Raw genomic sequence first — 19882 nt, 5'->3', positions numbered from 1 at the left:
CTGATTTCAGATTTATACTAATATACCTGGGAATAAAGGGACCAATTATTCTGGACATTAAGACCACTGGAACACCAAAAGTCAGATTTGGAAATTAAAAGCTACATGGTGCCCAGTGAGAAATGGTTACAGATTGCTAAAATTAGTCTTTCTGAATTATAATGGAAGTAAACTGTACAATTTATTGCTATCAAAGAACACACTAGGTATTTTAGGTCAAGGTAGCTATTACTAAAAGTTAATGTAACTACATAGTGAAAGGAATACTTCCTTGGTTTTAGTGTGAACCACTGAACACATAGATTATAGCCACTTGAGTATAACATATTCTATGAACAATATTCTTGGTAATTCTGGTTATCTCAACTAACAGACCTGTAAGGATAGATCCCATCTATGTAATACAGACAAATAAGAGGAATATCTCAGGAATCAGATACTATGAGATAAGACTGAATAAAGCCATGAAAACAGATAATAAACAATAGCCAAATAGATCAATGATTTTTTTCTAAATCTTAAAATATACTTCTCAAAATCAGATGTTTATCTCAGCAACAAGTATTTTTATTTAATTTTTAATTTGTTTAGTTGAAGTATAGTCAGTTTACAATTTTGTGTCAATTTCTGATGTACAGCATGATGTTTGAGTCATACATACAGATATATATATTCCTTTTCATATTCTTTTTCATTATAGGTTACTAAAAGATATTGAATATACTTCCCTGTGCTATACAGTAGAAACTTGTTGTTTATCTATTTTATATATAGTAGTTAGTATCTGCAAATCTTGAACTCCCAATTTATCCCTTCCCACCCCTTTCCCACCCTGGTAATTATGTTTGTTTTCTATTTCTGTGAGTCTGTTTCTGTTTTATAAATAAGTTCACTTGTGTCTTTTTTTTTTAAATCCTACATGTAACTGATATTATTTTTTCTCTCTCTTTCTTGCTTACTTCATTTAGTATGATGATCTCCAGATCCATCCATTTTGCTGCAAATGGCATTATTTTATTCTTTTTTATGGCTGAGTAGTATTCCAGTGTATGCATGTATGTATGTGTGTATATAGATAGGTAGGTATGTATGTAGGTAGGTAGGTAGATAGGTAGATAGATAGATAGATAGATAGATAGATAGATAGATAGATAGATAGGTAGATAGATAATCACAGCTACTTTATCCAGTCATCTGTCAATTGACATTTACGTTGCTTCCATGTCTTGGCTATTGTAGATAGTGCTGCCATGAACACTGGGGTACGTGTACCTTTTTGAATTGGAGTTCCCTCCAGATAAATGCCCAAAAGAGTGGGATTGATGGATCATATGGTAAGTCTATTTTTAGTTTTTTGAGGGATCTCCATACTGTTTTCCACAATGACTGCACCAAACTACATTCCCACCAGCACCCTCTTTTCTCCACACCCTCTCCAGCATTTATCATTTGTGGACTTTTGAATGATGGCCATTCTGACTGGTGTGAGGTGATACCTTATTGCAGTTTTGATTTGCATTTCTCTGATAATTGGCAATACTGAGCATTTTTTTTCATGTGCCTCTTGGCCATCTGTATGTCTTCATTGGAGAATTGCTTGTTTAGGTCTTCTGCCCATTTTTGCATTGGGTTTTTTTTATTGTTGTTGTTATTAAGTTGTATGAGCTGTTTATATATTCTGGAAATTAAACCTTTGTCAGTTGCATCATTTGCAAATATTTTCTCCCATTCTGTAAGTTGTTATTTTGTTTTGCTTATGGCTTCCTTTGCTGTGCAAAAAGCTTATAAGTTTGATTAGGTCCCATTTAAAAAATTTTTGCTTTTATTTCTATTGCCTGGGTAGCTGCCCTAGGAGAACATTGCAAAGATTTATGTCAGAGAATGTTTTACCTATGTTTTCTTCTAGGAGGCTTATAGTGTATCATGTTTAAGTCTTTGATTTATTTTTGTATATGGTTTGAGGGAGTGTTCTAACTTCATTGATTTACATGCAGCTGTCCAGCTTTCTCAATATCCCTTGCTGAAGACACTGTCTTTTCTCCATTGTATATTCTTGCCTCCTTTGTTGAAGATTAACTGGCCATAGTTGTGTAGGTTTATCTCTGGGCTCTCTATTCTAGTCCATTGATCCATATGTTTATTTTTGTGCCAATACCATGCTGTTTTGATTACTGCAGCTTTGCAGTATTGTCTGAAGTCTGGGAAGGTTATGCCTTCAGTTTTGTTCTTTTTCTTCAGTATTAGTTTCGCAATTCTGGGTCTTCTGTGATTCCGTACAAATTTTAGGATTATTTGTTCTAGTTCTGTGAAAAATGTCTAGGGTAATGTGATAGGGATCACATTAAATCTGTAGCTTTCTTTGGGCAGTATGACCATTTTAACAATATTAATTCTTCCAAGCCAAGAGCATGGGATATCTTTCCAATTCTTCAAATCATCTTTAATTTCCTTAATCAATGTTTTGTAGTTCTCTGCATATAAGTCTTTCAGCTTCTTGGTCAAGTTTTTTTTTTTTTTTTGAAGAGGGGATGTGATTTTAAAAGGGACTGTTTCTTTACTTTCCTTTTCTGATATTTCATTGTTAGTGTCAAGAAACACAACTGATTTCTGTATGTTAATCTTGTATCCTGCTACCTTCAGCAACAATTATTATTATGTTTGGTTAAAGTCAGTATTGTTCTTATATGTTTGATGAGGTTAAGCAGAAAATGGTATAAATAATGATTTTACTTATGATTCTTAAAACATTGATACTCATTCCTGTGAATTTATTAAAGATAATAACCAGGCGACAGACAGGAAGGCAACATTTCATGAAAAATCTAAAAACAGCAAATTCTATCAGTAATATAAAAATTACAAATCATATGTAGATTTTCTATATCCCAGTGAGGGGCAAGTGCCACTTCTGTGGTGGAAATAAAATAGATATTATAAAAATAAATATCCTAGTTTCTGAATTTCTTTAATAAAGTTCCTAAAAAAATCTAATGTCCATTCTGGTTTGTCTAATGTAATTTTTAAAGGTGAATTCCATGCTAGTAACAGATAACAGGTGTGCCAGAAGTTTCATCATATCTTTATAAAAGCAAGATGAGTAATTTTTTCCCCAGTGTGGGGCAGGCAAAATATAGAAATTCATATGTATGCAACTCATTCATTCTTCAAAAAATAGAAAGAAATTACTGAGTATCTAGTATTCATCAGATATTGAAGCAACTCTGAGAATAAAACAGACAGAAAAGACTCCATGTTCTCATGGAGCTTGTAATTCAGCAGAAAAAAAAGATGTTAAATAATAATTATCAGGAAAGAGAAGGTCAGGGCTCTATGGGTGTGGATAACAAGGGAAGCCAACATGAACAAGTTCAGAAAAGGTCTACCTAAGGAAATGACAGTTGAGCTTAGATCCAAAGGATGAAGAAGAGTTAGTTAGCAAGGCAAGACTAGTAGAGCAAGGATCCAGCAGAGGAAAGAATGTATGTGAAACAGCAAGGAGCCACAGCACATATTAACAATATGGAGAAAGGTTACTCTAGCTCAGGATGAGGCTAGAGATGTAGGCAGAAAGTATCCAAAAGAAGGCCTTATAGGTAATGTTAAGAACTGTAAATTTTATCCAAAGGGAAATGGGAAGCCACTGAAAAGTTGTTAGAAACCTGATAAGTTAAAATAGGCTACTTTGACCGCATGAATGGACTGGAAGCAGAAGTTGATTATGGAGACACTTCTTATAGAATGTATCTCTAGTCCAGGCTTGAGACAATGGTGCCTGGATTTAGGGTGATAGTAGTGGAAATAAAGGAAAGTATTAGTTTAAGAGATTTAAGTACCAGCTGAATATGGGTGAAGGGGAAGGGAAGGAGAAAGCATTGTCAAGGTCAACTTCTAACTATCTAGTCACGTGGAACAGGAAAAATGCCCTCACAGAGAGAAGGGAAAACTGGAGAAGGAGAAGCAATTTGCTGTGGGACAGGAGAGAAGGGAAAGATTATAAGTTTAATTTTAGACTTTAGTCTGAAGCTATTATAGAAGAAATACATGAGGTGAGACACAGAGTGGTAGCTGGATATATGGGCCAAGTGCTAAGAAGAAAATTATGGAATGAAGATAATTTGGGAGTTATCAGTATTTAGATGGTATCTGAAACCATATGAGTAGATGCTTAATATTTAGGGAGAGGAGACAGAATGAGAAGAGAGAAGAGACTAATGTAGAGACCTAGAGAACTACAACATACAATCATATGACAAAAGAAGCCGTGGTGGTTAGTTCTATGTGTCAACTTAACATTACGTTGAAAGGGCCCCAAGATGCCCAGATATCTGGTTAATCATTACTTCAGGGTGTGTCTGAGTGTCTGTGAGGGTGCTTCTGGATAAGATTAGCATTTGAATTAATGAAAACAGATGGCCTTCTCCAACATGGGCAGGTTTTATCCAATCTGTTGAGGGCCTGAGATTATAAAAAAAAAAAGTAGAGGAGAGTTGAATTCATTCTACCTTAAAATATATTTAATTATAAAATATGTTACATTCATATTATTTTTTCTACTGTTTTAGCAGAATCCCTCCTGGTTTCCATGCAAGGTCAATACATTAATTTGGGATTAATAGATATATACCACTATATATAAAATAGATAAACAACAAGGACCTACTGCCTAGCACAGGGAACTATATTCAGTATCTTGTAATAATCTATAATGGAAAATAATCTGAACAAGGATATATATGTAACTGAATCACTTTGCTGTACACCTGAAATATTGTAATCAACTTTACTTTAATTTAAAAACCAGTGAGAAAAGTTAGTAAAATCAGATTTATTTGCAAAGAACCATTTGAAGATTACTTAGCAGGCTTAAGTATTGATCAGCAGATCTATTAAAGCAGCAAAAACAATGAAATCAATTAAATGAGACTTCAGCCAAAGCCCTGATAATCTCAAATTTTTCGACATGATAATGATGTAAATTTCTATTTCTTTAACAGAATGAAACATACTGAGCTCTCTGGAGCTAATAATAACGTAAACAGCCTAGATGGAGAAACCAAATTCAATTCTTCTCCCCATCCAATGGTAGTTCATTAAGTACCCTCCTAAGTTTGCAGGAGGAAAACTCTCGCCACTGGTGTGGTTTTCTGCTGATTGCAGACCCTAAACTAAATATAAATAACCGCAGTCTCCCCTCGTAACATTTCTCCCTCTCCCCTGTACCACATAAAAACATAGACACTATGGTTTAGTAGAAAGGACAAAAGATTTCAGAAGCAGATACATTTGGGTTTGAATTCCTCACTGCACAATTAACATTATGATTTGGAAAGTCCTTTTATTCTTCAAACTTCAGTTTCCTTTTCTGTAAAATGGAGACAACAATATACCTCATAATATTTTTCAGAAGATTAAACAAAAATATATATACATAAAGTGTCTGGCAGAGAATAGACATTCAATAAAGATAGTGTCCCTGTCCAACCTACATATTCTCTTTGACACTATTAATACAAAGCATGGTTTCAAAAGGAATAGGTCTTTCATAGTGCAGATTTCCAGAGTGCTTTACCACCTGCTAATTAGCATGTACTTCTCCTTTCTAACTCTGTGACCTTCCTATCTACTCCCACATCTATTCCAACAATAATTTTGTCCTCTCTCCTTCGCCCTTTCATTATACCCCAATTATGAAGTTCCAAGTAGAGGGTTTTTTTTTAATTAGACAAAAGATAACAAGTATTCCTGCTTATTAATCTTGTATCATAGGGTAATAGAGTAACCGAAGAATGTCAATACCTACAAAAGACAAAAATTTATATACATACATATACAACATATGTAATACATTTTTATATACACAAATATGTATGTGCAGATCTGTATTCATAAATCCTCTGCACCCTACTGCATTTCAAAAGTCAAACTGTTACATTATTTCCACTTCACTATCTTGCCTTCCTCTTGTTCTTCATACTTGTATTGTGACTCCCAACTTCCTGAACTGACCATTTCTCTGGCATTGTCCTCCTCAACATCTTCCTCTACTCTCTAAATCTGAAGGCAGCTTGCAGCTATGAAATGCTCTTAGCCTCTGGCTTCCATAAAAATGCCTGTGACTTGGACCACACTCCTACTGCTTTGACACATGATACCTAAAATTTCTCTTCTTCTACCTGCTTCCTAACTTACTAGTTTTCTTTTTGGCTTACTTCCTCTTCTCCTATTCTTGACTCCATCTCTGAAATGTATAACTGCATTTACCACCTCTGTTCTACTAAACTGTACAATTCTATCTTTTGCCCTTCTTTCTCTTTGAGTGGTCCTTTGCACTTGGGTGTCCTACTGGCACTACAAATTTATTATTTCCATAACTGAACTCATCTTCCTTTATGAACCTACCCCTCTGTCTGTGTCTCTTATTTCTCTTAATAGTTTCAACATACTCCTAATGTCATTTTGGAATCCTCTTTCTCCTGCATACCAATGAGAAAACTACATCACAGTATCTCTCTACAAACATCTATTTACCTCTCACATCATCTTCACTGCCACTATTATTACTAATTTCAGCTCTTTATTACCTCTTTCATGATAATAGTCTGTTAACCTAGCTGCCTATTTCCAGTATGCTCTCTCCATTCCAACCTACTCATGCTTACAAAATCAATTTTCCTAGGGCAAAGCTCTGCATCACTATCACACAAACAAACGTTTACTGGCCCCCTGCTGCATGCAGAATAAAGTTGCAATTCTTTAGCCTACCATTCTAGGCCTAATGTATTTGATTCTAACTCACCTTTCCAAACATGTTTCCCATTAATCATCTCTACGTACCCTGAACTTTAAGCCAGAGCCCATCATGAGGTGTTCAGTTATTCTTTATGAAAGCCTCATTAACTACTCACTCCATACCTTTGTTCAGGCTGTTTCATTATCTGGGAATGCCCTCACCATTACCTATCTTCCAAAGCCATGGCTCAAACGTTAACCGTTCAATTCTGAATAGAGACATGAGAAGCTTCTTTATGCAACACAGAAATGTTATAAATACTATAACAAACAAAAATAATATAATAAACAACTAAGCTTAAAAGCAAGAAAACTCTCAAGTGCCAGAAATTATAGAGGAACTCAAAGTCAGAGCATGAACAGAGGCTGAAGTTCAGGAAAGTGCTGAGTACCAGTGATTGAATGCCCACAGAGGGAGAAGACACAGACTGCAGTCCTGTCAGAGGTAGGAAGCTGGAACTGGGCTTGGCTCCCTGCATATAATCTGGATGTACAAAAATGCTGTGTCTCATTTGTAAAATAACTGGTAGGAAAATTCTGCTCCTTAGCCTGGGGACAGTCACAAGAAAGTCTAGGAGCTGGGCAGAAAAGAAATTATACATAAGAAATCTTAATAGCCAAGCCTACTTCACCACCAGGAAATTAAGAATAACAACTGGCCCAGATTCAGTGAAGCCAAAAGGAGCTTGGCAGAAGCGAATGTGAACCTCAACATTAGTCTGCCTTCACAATACAGGGCTCATGGGAAAGCAATTCCCACTAAAAAGGGTTCACAGCTTAAAAAAATGAAATGAGCCTGACTTATAAGACACAACCAACCAATGGCAGGACTAACACTCAGATGCAGAGGTAAGAGAATCTGAAAGAAATGTTAAAAGAACTATATTTCATATCAAAAGAGATGAAGAAAGAAATATATACCATTAGGTAAGAAAAAACAATACAAAAAGAACAGACATTTTCTTTAAGAAAAAATTCCAACAGCAATAATTGGAATAAAAACTTCAATGGACAGGTTAAGCAGTTAATTATCCACAGACAGAGAGAAAATTAGTACCCTGGAAGACACGTGTGGAAAACACAAAGAATTTAGCAGGGCTTTAAAAAAAGACGGAAAAATGTGAAAGAAGTACTAAAAGGGGATATTTCAGCAAGATGGAAATTAAATTTCAATGGGAAGAGCAGGATACAAGGAACAGAGATGAGCCAAAAACACCACCACAACAAAATGGCAACAAAAATATCAAGGATAATATAAGAAGTCTAAGGTTAAGCATTCTAAGGCCTTTATTTTGTTCAGAAGGAGGAGAGATGTTACATTTAGACTTCTGAAGATAACATTTGTTAATTCTGGGAGGTGGAATTATAATATTTCTTTATTAGATTATTCTCTGTACTTCTCTTTGTTTGAAATACTTAACGTTTTTAGATGCCACTTTCTCTGGATTGCCCAGGTAGAATTACTTCTTTCCTCCTCTGAATTTGCACAGCACTTTATCTATACCTTTTGTGTATCAGAGCTTTTTACAAATGTCATATATTTCCTGTTAGATAAGTTTCTTGATAGCAAGATAAATATCTATGCATTAAACAGCCACCACTATAAAAAAGAAATCACCCTAACCTGTAAGTAGAGAGTACAGAAATTAAATAAAAAATGTTGTTAAAGAATGGTCATGATAATATTTGCCAAATAAAAATATACAGGACATGAAATGAGTTATCACCACATGTGGAGCTGTGGAGGAAGACAGCAGAGGTTTGAATGGAAAACAGGCTGTGTATATCAGTCACTTAGGAAGACAGGAAGGTTTCCTGGAAATTAGAAGACATCTATAATAATGACAGAGATGGGCATAATGTATAGCATAGAATGACACTATTTAAAAGATAAATATTCATCTTTTCTTAAATAGGTATATTTGAAAATTGTTTTGAGATTTTATCCTGCTCTGCCTCATAAGCTGAACTCTCAACTTGTTAACCAATTTTATACTCAAAGATACATGCTATAACGGAGTATAGCTATAAATGCAAAGAAAAACAAGAAATTCAAACAGAACTAGACACACCCAAAGCTAGATATTTTGTAAGGTATTTATTTTTCCATTCAAAGCACATTCTTAAAAGCTCTATTTTATACACTGGAATCTGAATCATGTCAATAACTTAGATAAATCTCTAAAGCAAACAATAACAAGCAAAGACAAAGTCAAGTGGATAAAGTAACTGATGTTTTTTCTTAATTATGGAAAATTCTACTTTCCAGCAAGTAAAAACAGGTTCATAAAATATCTACTCAGGGGACCAGTGACTATATAAGCAGTAAAATCTGAAAAAGCTCCAAGAGTTCTGATTTAATGCATAAAAATTTTAAGTTTTTAAGAAGCATTTTTAATATGTAAGCCCACAGAAAACCTGCACTCTCTTCCAAAACCAAAACCACAGCATCACCCTGGGAAAAAAATAATCTATCCCCATTACCGTAAGTAATGTGCTAATGTAATCAATTTTTACCAAAATGGAAGCTTTTCTGGAATAGAATGCTTTAATAGACTAGTCAGTTAGTGGGTTAAATACCATTTGGGCCAAAAACTTCATGTGTAAAGAAAATATTTTCCTCTTATTTAAAAAATTATAGCATTATTTTCAGGATTCTGATTTGCTTCCAGACTACATTTTTTAGCAATGTGTTACAACTCTGCACATGCTGGTATAATATTTTAAATAAAAACACATTTTAATCAGCTACATATGACTTGGTTTGAAAATTGTAAGTTTTAAAAGTTTAACTTTACAAAATCTGTTTCAATACATTATAAAAGTTCTTTACAATTAAATACGTAGATTTCTTATTTCAGTACTTTAAAAGATTAAAGAAAAAGCTGTATTGTTTTCTTCAATTACCTTTTGGAAGAAAATTTATTTTTACCTGTCATTCTGAAGTTCATAAAATAAGCCAAACAACATTCTCATTTCTAGATCATGCTTTGGGTTAGACCTACCACAATGAGTCAGCAAAAAGTGAAAAACAAGCAAATCCAAAGTAAAATTATTCATGGTACATTTTGTTCCTAATTGGCCTCCATTTGTAAAAACTAATGTTTTACAGAACTAAAGATAGAATAATTTTATTTGAAATGATATAAAATAAATACCAGGGGGAATCCAACCCATCCATTACAGATACACTTAATATCAATCCTGCATGTAGTTACTGAAAATAAATTTTAAATATTTTGTAAAATAATAGGAATAGTGGGTAAAGACAGCATAGATGGCACAGTAAGGGAAGCAACACAGAATCCTAAAACTGAAAGGGAACACTAGAAATCCTAGCCACCAGGAGGCAGGTACCAGCTGTAGGACCTCCCAGAGTCCTGCAGCCAGACACCCAGGGACCTGGCCATTCCCATCAGTGGGCTAGCAAAGCCCCAGGATTCCCAAGGCAGCACAGTCAGCTGTGCCACAACATAGCCACACCCACCAACAACTGGCAGCCTCCACACAAGGCAGGGCCTTGTACCCAGCCAGGCGGGGGCAAGTCCTATCTACCAGTAGTCAACTATCAACTATCAGCTATCAACTGTAGTCAACCCCTCCTCAACAGCAGGGCCTGTGCAGCTCACATATGGGGGAACTCCTAGAGCACAAAGCTCTGGTGATCAGAGGGGAGGATGCTGTTGAGTCCCATAGGACATCATCTGCATAAGACCACTTCTCCAAGATCAGGAAACATAACCAACCCACCTAATACATAGAAACAAAAACAGAGAATGAGGCAAAATGAGATGACAGAGGAATATATTCTTTTTTTTTCCCTAGGAACAGATCTTTTTTTAATATTGAAAAATAAAATCAACCTCCCCCTAAACAAACAAAAAATCAGATTAAATGAAATTTAGAGTGAACATACCCAGCAAACATCTGTACGTGCAATTAAATACCGTGTCTGTTACATATACAAGTGTTCTTGGGAGTGGAGGGAGGCCCAAGTTTTAACTCTGTGGGGCTTGGGGAGACAAGATGGGGTAAAGAGAAAGGGGAAATCATTTCATTTTTCTTAATTCTGTCTATATAAGTATATTCATAAAGACCAAAAATGAAAAGGGAACTTGGGACAGCAAGGAAATAGGAGAACCAGAGGAATATGTTCTGAAAGAAGGAACAAGGTAAAAGCCCAGAAGAACTACACAGAGTAGAGAAAAACAATCTATCCAATAAAGAGTTCAAGGTAATGATCATAAAGATGCTCAATAAACTGCAGAGAAAATGGATGAAAACAGTGAGAGGTTTAACAAAGAATTAGAAAATATAAAGAAGAACCAAACAGAGCTGAAGGATACAGTAACTAAAATAAAAAATTTACAAGAAGGAACCAATAGTAGATTAAATGATAAAGAGGAGTGGATCAGTGAACTGGAAGGCAGAGTAGTGGAAATCACTCAAGCTGAACAGAAAAAAGAATAAATAATGAGGACAGTTTAAGAGACAAACAGGACAATATCAAGCATTCTAATATTGGCATTATAGCAGGGCCAGGAGAAGAGAGAGAGAGAAAGGAGCAGAGAATTTATCTGAAGAAATAATAGCTGAAAACTTCCTTACCCTGGGAAAGGAAACAAGCATACAACTCCAAGAAGCACAGAGATTCCCAAACAAGTTCAAACCAAAGAGATTCACACCAAGACACACTGTAGTCAAAATGGCAAAAAAATAAATAAATAAATAAATAAAGATAAAGAAAGAGTACTAAAAGCAGCAACACAAAAGGAACTAATTATAAACAAAGGAACTCCCACACAAGACTATCAGCTGACGTTTCAGCAAAAAATCTGCAGTCCAGAGGGAGTAGCACAATGCATTTAAAGTGATGAAAGAGAAAAATCTACAATCAACAATACTCTACCTGTCAAGACTATCATTCAAATTATAAGGAGAAATAAAGAGTTTTACAGATACACAAAAAAAGGCAAAAGAGCTCAGTACCACTTAACCAGCTTTACAAGAAATGTTAAAGGGACTCTTCTAAGTGGGAAAGAAAAGACCTCAACTAGAAATACAAAAATTACAAAAGGAGCAGATTGAGATCAAGATGGTGAAATAAGAGGACATGGAACTCACCTCCCCTCACAAAGAGATCTCTATATGGAACAATTCTCACTGAAAACTAACTGGAGACTGGCAGACTCTTCTACAACCAAGGCTGCAAGAAAGATGCACACAGAATCAGGTAGGAAGAGAAGAAGAGAGATCAGGTTGGGACCTGTGCTCCTAGAAGGGGACACAGAAGAAGAGGAGGAGCTTCTCTGTGGAATAAGCAGATTGAGCCACATATTGAGCTTCCCAGCCTTGGGGTCCAACACCAGGAAGACAATGTAAATTGGTACAGCCACTATGGAAAAGAGTATGCAGGTTCCTCAAAAAATTAAAAATAGAACTATCATACAATCCAGCAATTTCACTCCTGGGTATTTATTCAAAGAAAATGAAAATACTAATTTGAAAAGATAGATGCTCCCATATGTTCACTGCATATGAACAATATTCAATTGCACATTTACAACAGCCAAGATAACGGAAGCACCTAAGTGCCCATCAATAGATGAAGGAATTAAAAAGACGTGATGTGATAGATAGCTAGACAGCTAGATAGCTAGACTGACAGATATAAACAGACAAATCAATGGAATATTAATCATTAAATAGAATGAAATCTTGCCATTGCAACAACATGGATGGACCTAGATGGTATCACGCTAATTGAAGTAAGTCAGACAAAGACAAATACCGTATGATTTCACTTATATGTGGAACCTAAAAAACAAAACAAATGAACTACCATAGATACAGAGAACAAACAGGTGGTTGCCAGAGGGGAGAGAGGGGTGGAGATGAGGAAATAGGCAAGGGAAATTAAGAGGTACAAGTTTCCAGTTACAAAATAAACAAGTCACAGGTAAGAAATGTTCAATATAGAGAATACATTCAATAATAATGTAATATCTTTGTATGGTAAATGATGGTAACTAGATTTATCATGGTGATTATTCTGTAATGTATAGAAATACTGAATCACTATTTTGTACACCAGGAACTAACATAATGCTGTAGGTCAATTATACTTTCAATTAAAAAAAATTCACAAGTTAAGGTAAAAGAAATTTAAAGTGACAACGATGCTTTTTATATGCTTGTGGCATTTATTCTGCTGAAGTTATTAAAGCTTAGAACTTTGGGACATTCATATTTGATAGATGTGTTAAGAAATTGGATTTCTTTAAAAAAAAAAAAAAAGGTTGCTGGGCCCCATCCCACCTCCAAGTTCCCAAATGATGCTAGTCTGGGGAACACTGAACCAGGGTGATGTCCAGCTTTCTGGTTAGAAACCTAGGTGGATTTAGTACTACTGCCATGCTTGCTTACCTCTGTATTCCAGTACCTACAGCTTGGTACATAATATGAATTCAATAAATACTTTGTGAACAAAAGAAGTAGAAAAAAAGAAAAACCAGACACAGCAGGGTACACTCAGATAACTTCAGAACTTTTATCTTCTTCCACAGAATCTATTTATGCAATAAATGCATCTTACGGGGGTAATTTATTTTATTTATTTATTTTTAGAGGAGATACTGGGGATCAAACCCAGCTAAGCACACGTTCTACCACTTGAGCTATATACCCTCCCCTAAATAAACATATCTTGAACACTTAACTATGTACCAGTATTATGCTAGTTGCTAAATGAGAAGACAGTCCCTGTTCCCAAGGAGTTCAAAGTCTAGTGTGAAGAAAAAGACAATTTTTAAATACAAGAGAACTGGAGACCTGGAGAAGTCAGGAGACTGTTTGCAGAAAACATAATGCATAAGTTGATACATAAGGGGCAATAATCATTTGCCAGGTAGATAAAGAGGTAAGGAGGATATAATGGAGAAGAATGTACAATGGCTGGAGGCCTGAGAGAACACAGTGTATTCTAAGTGTCAAATCTAAAGGCCCTGTAGGCCTTGAATATTTTTTTAATTAGATAATGAGGACACATAAAAATATTAGTAGGTGAGTAGTACTGAACTGAAGTTTAGAAATCTTTATATAAAAAAGACAGGAGAAAGTGAAAAGGGAGACAAAGTACATGATTATAAGCACCTCCAGGGGCTCTGACCCTAAGGATCTTAACTGTTTTAATTATATGTGAGACAGAAGCAAGAACTCTTTAACAACTCCCAAATCTCAGTCATAGAAGACTGGCTGGGCAAGGAGGTTTCACCACATTAGGATGCACAATAGTTAGAACAGGTTTCACAAAGAAGGTAGGTTCCATTTAGGGGCATCAGGAACTAAGGTACGTGCCATGTGTATAGTTAGAAAAATAGAAAGGTTTAGAATCCAGTTGGAAATCTGAGTTTGAAACAAAATAAACACAGGCTTGAGAATTAGTACCAATCACTGTATCTTTTTAACTGGTTTTCCCAGAGCCCTTGTGTTGTGAGTAAATGCCTTTAAGGGCACAGGGAGGGCAGAATGGGGAGGAGGGCCAAGCCTGACCTGTCACCCCCAATCTAATGAGCAGTTGCATTTTCATCTGTTTTATATTTTGGGGTCCTAGTAAGTTTTTTTTAACTATTCAGTTTCTTTAAAAAGTTTGAAAATATGTTATAATATAGCTTTAGAATCAAATAGATTTGTGTTATATACTGACCATTAGTAGTGAACTCAGGAAAGTTATGTGGCTGTTCAGAGTTGTTATAAGTTATCCAGAACAATATACAAGAAGTTCCCAAGACAGAGCCCAACACACAGTAGGTACTCAACAGTGAATGAGACCAAAGGTAAAGGAAAGATCTTACACAATAACAACTTCAGCAGAAGAAGAAAAGATGGCCAAAAAGATTTAGAAGAAGTCAGAGAGAAAGAAAGAAAACTAAAAGGAAATAGTGTGACAAAGCAAAGGAAAAACACAGTTTGGGGAAAATGAGAGTAGTTTAGCAGAGAAGTAAAACAAGATGAGGACTAAAAGATAACTTACCAAATTTTGTAATTGGGAATGACGAATAGTAAAATCAGATTCTAAGTATAAGCCAAATTGCACTAGATTTAGGGAATGAATCAGAAATAAGGGGATGGAAATAGCAAGCATTAAACTTCTTTCAATAGTTTGTTGTTGAATATGGGAGAAAGGGCAGTAGTTAGAGGAAGATTCAGGATTTATGAAGTGAGTACGTTGTATCAAGATGAAAATTTGAACAAGTTCATGTGATAAATTAAAGTTCCAATGGAGAAAAGAAGTTCTGAAAAAGGAGTGGAGACCAACTTGATGGTGTAATATTCCTGCGTTGAAAGGCAAAGCAGACCACAGAGCTCAGGTGGCAGGATTGGCCTCAGGTACAGGATAGGGCCCTTTGTCTCTAAGGATGGAAAGGAGGAGTTTATAATGGGTGCAAACACAGAGAAGTTTATGGTTGGTGTGTGGCTTTTGAAGGATAAAGCTCATACCTACATTTTCTGGGCAGTGGGTTGAAAGGTTAGCTGCTGAGTGTGAAAGAGAGAGGGTAGATGTGAGAGATTTGGGAAAAGCCATTGTAGGAAGAGAGAAGTCAACCATGGACATGTGCAAAATAACTACTTAGTAGCATCAAGTTGTATGAATTTCTCCAGCTGAACTCAGCAGAAGTAATCTAATAATAATAATATTAAAAAGTATTTCCAATTACTCTTTGTACATAAATATCATATACTGAAGCAAATTAATTAAAGCACCAAAAATAATCATGTGATCTTGGTTCATAAAGAATACAGTAGTACTTATAAAGGAATTTTAGAAAGTGTCCCAATTGCCTATGCCCTCTTTGTCTTGTGGTTACAGAGAAGAATGATGAAAGATTTACTCACCCATAGGTATGAACCCATATTATATAAAGTTTCTCTTGTAAGAAATCCATTTTCTACTTAAATTTATTTCCAATAAAAACAAAAAATATATGTTGCTAGAATTCTGAATAAAAATTGTCTAACTGGTACAGACACTGGAAAACAATATAGATGTTCTTCAAAAAATTAAAAATAGAACTACCATATGATCCAGCAATTCTAATCCTGCGTATACATCTGAAAAGATGAAAACACTAATTTGAAAATATATATGCACCCCAATATTCACAGCAGTATTGTTTACAATAGCCAAGATACAGAAGCAATATACCGCCCCCCCCTGAAATATTACTCAGCCATAAAAAGAATGAAATTTTGATATCTGTGACAACATGGATGGTCCTGGAAGGTATCAAGCTTAGTGAAATAAGTCAGACAGAGAAAGACAAATACTGTATGTTTTCACATATATGTGGAATCTAAAAAAAAAAAATGAATATAACAAAACAGAAACAGACTCAACATATGCAGAGAACAAACTAATGGTTACCAGAGGTGAGAGGGGTAGGAAGAAGGGCAAGATAGGTGAAAGAGACTAAAAGGTACAAAATACTAGGTATAAAATAAGTCACAAGGATGTAATGCAAAGCACAGGGAATATAGCCAATATTTTATAACTTTACATGCAGTATCTATAAAAATATTGAATCGATGTATTACATTGATTGATTTGCGTATGTTGAACCAGCCTTGTGTCCCTGCGATGAACCCCACTTGGTCATGATGTATAATCTTTTTTATGTGTTGTTGGATTCTATTTGCTAAAATTTTGGTGAGGATTTTGGCGTCTATGTTCATCAGTGATATTGGCCTATAATTCTCTTTTTTTGTAGTGTCTTTGCCTGGTTTTGGTATCAGGGTGATGGTGGCTTCATAGAATGAGTTTGGGAGTATTCCCTCCTTTTCAATCGTCTGGAAGAGTTTGAGAAGGACTGGTATGAGTTCTTCTTTGTATGTTTGGTAGAATTCCCCGGTGAAGCCGTCCGGTCCTGGACTTTTATTTGTAGGGAGGTTTTTAATTGCTATTTCTATTTCCTTTCTAGTGATCGGATTGTTCAAGTGTTCAGTTTCTTCTTGATTCAGTTTTGGTGGACAGTATGTTTCCAGAAACTTGTCCATCTCCTCTAGGTTATCCAGTTTGGTTCCATATAGTTTTTCATAATATTCTCGTATGATATTCTGTATTTCTATTTTGTTTGTTGTAATTTCTCCATTTTCCTTTCTTATTTTGCTAATTTGTGCTCTCTCTTTTTTCTTCTTTGTGAGTGGCCAGAGGTTTGTCGATTTTATTTACTTTTTCAAAAAACCAGCTTTTGGTTTGGTTGATTTTTTCTATGGTCTTGTTAATCTCTATTGTATTTAATTCCTCTCTGATCTTTATTATTTCCTTCCTTCTGCTGCTTTTTGGGGCTTTTTGTTCTTCTTTTTCTAATTGATTCAATAAGGAAAAAATAAACAACCCAATCCAAAAATGGGCAGAAGACCTAAACAAGCAACTCTCCAAGGAAGACATACAAATGATCAAAAAGCACATGAAAAAATGCTCAATATCACTAATTATCAGAGAAATGCAAATCAAAACTACAATGAGGTATCACCTCACACCAGTCAGAATGGCCGTCATTCAAAAATCCAAAAATGACAAATGCTGGAGAGGCTGTGGAGAAAGGGGAACCCTCCTACACTGCTGGTGGGAATGCAGTTTGGTGCAGCCACTATGGAAAACAGTGTGGAGATTCCTCAAAAGACTAGGAATAGACTTACCATATGACCCAGGAATCCCACTCCTGGGCTTGTACCCAGAAGGAAATCTACTTCAGGATGACACCTGCACTCCAATGTTCATAGCAGCACTATTTACAATAGCCAAAACATGGAAACAGCCCAAATGTCCATCAACAGGTGACTGGATAAAGAAGATGTGGTATATTTATACAATGGAATACTACTCAGCCATAAAAACCGACAACATAATGCCATTTGCAGCAACATGGATGATCCTAGAGAATGTCATTCTAAGTGAAGTAAGCCAGAAAGAGAAAGAAAAATACCATATGAGATCGCTCATATGTGGAATCTAAAAAACAAAAACAAACAAAAACAAAGCATAAATACAGGACAGAAAGAGACTCATGGACAGAGAATACAGACTTGTGGTTACCGGTGGGGGGGGTAGAGGGTGGGAAGGGATAGACTGGGATTTCAAAATTGTAGAATAGATAAACAAGATTACACTGTATAGCACAGGGAAATATACACAAAATGTTATGATAAATCACAGAGAAAAAAATGTGACAATGAGTGTGTATATGTCCATGAATGACTGAAAAATTGTGCTGAACACTGGAATTTGACACAACACTGTAAAATGATTATGAATCAATAAAAAATGTAAAAAAATATTGAATCACTATGCTATACATCTGAAACAAATATAAGTCAACTATACATCAATTTTTTAAAAAATCTTCTTTTTCCTGGAAAACAGCTCTAAACACAGGTCAAAGTACCTGACTCCTCTCTTACACAGTAAGTTTTTCACGATACATTACAGACTCAGAAGATGGATTTTAAAAAAAAGAAAGTGCTACTTATGTCTCAGAAAACATTTCTGAACACAGCGGGAGGCTACAGTTTTGGAAATATCCTTACTCCTAAAGAAGTTTATCTTGAACAAAATAGTACACTGCTGAGACTTATGAGTGAAAAGCACTTGTGCCTGAATAATGACAGTAAGTGATACTTAGCAGCTTTGAAACTCTGATTCATGTCTTCACATTAGCTGCTTAATTGCACTGACTGAATGTTTCATTAGCTGACCAAATACTTATTTTATTGGCTTTGGGAAACTGTTATAATCATATTTACAGTAAGAATTTTCTAAACATTTATTTCCTCACAGTGATAAAGACTTAACATTCAATAGCTATATTTTAATGAAAACTCCTTGAATTCTCATTATTTATTTTTCTACGAATAGTTAAGACAATAAAACGGTTCTCAGTACAAGCCAGAAAACTAGAGATAACTTCTCACAGAAAATTATTAGTTCTAGAAACCAAAACTGAAGTGTATGGCTTACCAGAACTTGGATAATCTGTAATGTTGTAATTCTTATAAAAGTTTGTAATTCTTAAGGAATCAGGAGGAAATTAGCTTTTATGTTGGTATAAATAAATATATCTGGCAAACTTAAAAAAACGGTCACATGGTAGCTAACTGAGGCAAACATTTTAGATAATACCTAAACAAGAAACCAAAGCTCTCACATTTAATATTTTAAAAACAGCATAGCATGCTCAAACCAACATTTCCCACATAATGGAAAAGTCTGTCAATGTGTTACAGGTGAATATACATGATACACAAATATTTAATTAACTATATAGCATAGGTGAGGGGAGTCCTGTAAGAGGATAGCAAATCACTTAACATAAATATGTGATAAGGATATTTTAACATTGCCAAATGATAACAGACAGTACATTAAGTACAACTTAAAAGGAATGTAAGAAACATATTTTTTCCATAAAGTATAATATAACTTTAATTTGTACACAAGGAATCTTAAATAACAAAAAGCAGTAATATACCACGAGGCAGCAAAGCTGATTTTATACAAATATGTCTACAGCCCATTTCTTCATTCCTATTATATTTTCCTCTTAAGAGGATAATACTTTCAAATGCCTGACAGAGTGTCCTTGGGTCTTGTATTAGGAAAATGGAAATTTACACAAGTATAAAGAAAACAGAAGATTAAGATAAATCTCTAAGACACATAAAATGGAGTACAGATTTTTAATTAGTTTATGTTTTAATACTCTAGGTAATTGGCAATGCCTAAATTCAGATTTGATTATATAAGATTGAAAGAAGTTTATTAATGTGAATTTTCCCCTAGTTGCTTCCTTTTCTTTCTTTGCTCAAGGGCATTTTAGTCTGCAGTGATGCAAAAAATATGTATGTTCTGCTGTAACTATAATTTGCTGACAAAATACGTAGAACAGAGAATAGATTCACAGAGTTCCCAGTTTAACTTATTTCTACTTAATAGTTCTTGATGACTCATAGTTCAATGACAAGAAGAAAATAAGCATTGATAAGGTTCCATATCAACAGATTATATAATTAGATTAACTTTACAAAAATACTTTCA

At 35.0% G+C, this 19882-nt stretch overlaps 1 protein-coding gene across 1 annotated transcript in view; it reads right to left on the bottom strand.

Moving 5' to 3' along the window:
• The window catches only part of MNAT1 (MNAT1 component of CDK activating kinase), a 171548-nt gene that overhangs the window by 5013 nt on the left and 146653 nt on the right, over positions 1–19882 (bottom strand). The gene's annotated exons all lie outside the window — the stretch shown is intronic.

The sequence above is a fragment of the Vicugna pacos genome, chromosome 6, assembly GCF_048564905.1.
Source record: "Vicugna pacos chromosome 6, VicPac4, whole genome shotgun sequence".
NCBI lineage: Eukaryota > Metazoa > Chordata > Mammalia > Artiodactyla > Camelidae > Vicugna > Vicugna pacos.
Note: the sequence above shows the minus strand (reverse complement) of the source record. Positions and strands in the feature narration are given on the sequence as shown.